Here is a 517-nt window from a genome sequence, read left to right as displayed (position 1 = left end):
CTATTCATTTTCTTCGCTGCGTAGCCTGGCATTGGGATTGGTGACGCTGATGGCCAGCTGGGCTGCTCTTCCCACAATGGCTGTGTGGTTCTTTGAGAAAACGTTGTGAGCAGTCTCAGCACAGTAAGACTTGTTGCACATCAGCAGCATTTCAGGCTCCTTGACATTGTGGACCAGAAACTTATGAAAGGCACTGGGCAGCATGTGTTTTGTTTTCTGGTTGCTCCCATGTTGGGCATCAAGATCTGGCCCTTGAATCTTCTGCGCACCCTATTGTCAGTGCCTCTAGGTCTCCGCCAGTTCCACTTAATTTTGACATAGTGGTCTGATTGGTGCCAGATGAACTTCTTGGTCCTCTTTGTGACAATCTTGGGTTTCACAAGGGGTCTGAGGGCAGCCATGGTGCCAAGTAGAAGATCGCTGCCAACTCTGTAGGCAGTGCCAAGGGAGAGAGTCACTCAGACATATTTTAAATGGTTACTCTTACTATTCATTTTCCAAGTAATTCAAGTATTTC

At 47.4% G+C, this 517-nt stretch overlaps 1 pseudogene; it reads right to left on the bottom strand.

Annotated features, from left to right (window-relative positions):
* LOC118632735 lies at positions 1–401 on the bottom strand (annotated as a pseudogene).
* Positions 402–517: the final 116 nt, after the last annotated feature.

The sequence above is a fragment of the Molossus molossus genome, unplaced genomic scaffold (assembly GCF_014108415.1).
Source record: "Molossus molossus isolate mMolMol1 unplaced genomic scaffold, mMolMol1.p scaffold_m16_p_17, whole genome shotgun sequence".
In the NCBI taxonomy this organism is placed as follows: domain Eukaryota; kingdom Metazoa; phylum Chordata; class Mammalia; order Chiroptera; family Molossidae; genus Molossus; species Molossus molossus.
Note: the sequence above shows the minus strand (reverse complement) of the source record. Positions and strands in the feature narration are given on the sequence as shown.